This window comes from Conger conger, chromosome 8 (assembly GCF_963514075.1).
Source record: "Conger conger chromosome 8, fConCon1.1, whole genome shotgun sequence".
In the NCBI taxonomy this organism is placed as follows: domain Eukaryota; kingdom Metazoa; phylum Chordata; class Actinopteri; order Anguilliformes; family Congridae; genus Conger; species Conger conger.
This window is the reverse complement of record NC_083767.1, coordinates 5,070,733-5,073,232: the sequence shown is the minus strand read 5'-3', so window position 1 is coordinate 5,073,232 and position 2,500 is coordinate 5,070,733. Positions and strand designations below refer to the sequence as shown.

The following is a 2,500-nucleotide window of genomic DNA, read 5'->3' as shown; positions in this document are numbered from 1 at the left end:
CAAGAGAGAGGGCAAATGAGCCAGCTGAACCATAGATTGAACCAGTTTAAACACCACCTGAACCATAGATATCCCACTGAACCATAGATACCCCACTGAACCAGCTTAAACACCACCTGAACCATAGATACCCCACTGAACCAGCTTAAACACCACCTAAACCATAGATATCCCACTGAAGCATAGATATCCCCCTGAACTAAAGATATCCCACAGAACCATAGATACTCCCTGAACCATAGATACCGCACTGAACCAGCTACCCCTCAATCTAGATCTGCTCACCGGGATCAATAAACACACATAGAGAACACAACTTTGTGAGATCACAAAAGATAAACCATCATCTTCATCTTTTGTGTCCAGAGTACTTATTAATTATGCTTTCACTGTTCACATACATGATCGAAAATTATATTTTATCAAATTCCATGACATTTGGGGTCTCTAATTTCTTCATCCAAATTTTTGTAATAAATGTATTCATCCTACCAGAAGCTACATTAGCTTTACAGAAACCACAATGTTGCAAGATATTAGCTATTAGATATTAGCCAACCACTGTGCAAATATTCATTTTGTTTCACATGTGTATGTGGGAGAAAAACAAATGATGAAGGAAATATAGTCAAAAAACAGCCAGAAAATGTCGGCCTTGATTTTATTTTATAAATATATATATTTTAAATTCAGTGGCTTGATTTTGACAACAGTTTGCATATTTTCATCGATCTTATTTCCATTCTGCAGACTGTCTGGATTCTCTTTTTAATCATATTTTAGCGAGAGAATCAGACTGCGGAAGACAATTTATGCAATAATATTTTCTTATTCAAAAGCTTTCTATTGCTGCCCAAGGTGCATCTAGGATGAATTATTCATAAATATTTCCATATTACCATAAACAAACAAGCTTTGAGGACGCTCATTGGCGTCTGCAGTGATTTATTAATCAGACTTTACGCACTATATACATGTTTTTTCTGAGCTATTTACTGAAGTACTTAGACGAGTCATATCTTATGCTTATTTAAAAGGTATTATAGAAATATACTTTTTTAACAATTTGTACATTTTAAATAGGATATACATCAGAGGTAGCCTACTCCGGTCCTGGAGAGCTGCAGGGTCTGCTGGTAATGGTCTTCACCTTAAATACAGCGAGCACTTTCAACCCACAAAACCTGGGGCCTGTTCCACAAAGCAGGGTCACTGAGTTATAACTGCACTCAGTTATCCGGTAAACTCAGTAATCCTGCTTTTTGGAACAGGAGAGGACAGTTACAGTAACTGTGTAATTGAAATCCCTTGAAATAGCTGCCAGCTGTGGTATAAAAGTTGGAAGGTTCATGCACTCCTCAAGAGTTCAAGTTGTGTCTGTGTGATCACTCTAGGACTCAGAACTGTACTTTCCTCTGGGGTCCTCAGTGCACTTGTCCCTGGGTTTGATACTATAATGTAACTGACTGCTTTAACTGATCAAATGTGTGCCGAGTATCAGCCAAATTCAGCAAACCTTGCGGCTATTCAGGACCTAGTTCGGCCAATTCTGATAAACATCCATAGTCAGGCATGGATAGTCATTTGGTTGGATGAATACACTGTTTGAGGTCTACAGCACGCCTACACGCTGAAATGAAGATGAGAGATCGGATGAGTGACAGGACGCACATTACTGCATGCACACACGGGTGAGGGTATATGAGCCTGCCCCGTATACACACACGGGTGAGGGTATATGAGCCTGCCCCGTATACACACACGGGTGAGGTTATATGAGCCTGCCCCGTATACACACACGGGTGAGGGTATATGAGCCTGCCCCGTATACACACACGGGTGAGGGTATATGAGCCTGCCCCGTATACACACACGGGTGAGGGTATATGAGCCTGCCCCGTATACACACACGGGTGAGGGTATATGAGCCTGCCCCGTATACACACACGGGTGAGGGTATATGAGCCTGCCCCGTATACACACACGGGTGAGGGTATATGAGCCTGCCCCGTATACACACACGGGTGAGGGTATATGAGCCTGCCCCGTATACACACACGGGTGAGGGTATATGAGCCTGCCCCGTACACACACACGGGTGAGGGTATATGAGCCTGCCCCGTATACACACACGGGTGAGGGTATATGAGCCTGCCCCGTATACAGGATATCAGCCAGCCCTGGGCCACAGGTCTACAGCTGACATGAGAGTGAATTAATGAGTCATGGGTGGCTATGCCCGACACATACGGTGTAAATCTCATAACAGAAATGGACCCAGGGAGTCTTCAAACAAACAACAGCACAAATAAAAGAGTTAATGGTTAGTGTGGTGTGGGGGTGTCTGGTGTGAGGTTTATCCAGATCATGAGTGGATTTCCAGAACAGCTATCACCTGTGAAACACTACTGATGTTCTAGACTCTAAACAAAAGTTAATTATATGCAAAACAAATGTTCAAATGTAGAGGATACAAGAATGTATGAATCAAAAATTCATC

General features: G+C 42.4%; 1 protein-coding gene across 3 annotated transcripts in view; it reads right to left on the bottom strand.

Annotated features, from left to right (window-relative positions):
- The window catches only part of LOC133134927 (multiple PDZ domain protein), a 75,431-nt gene that overhangs the window by 37,823 nt on the left and 35,108 nt on the right, over positions 1–2,500 (bottom strand). The gene's annotated exons all lie outside the window — the stretch shown is intronic.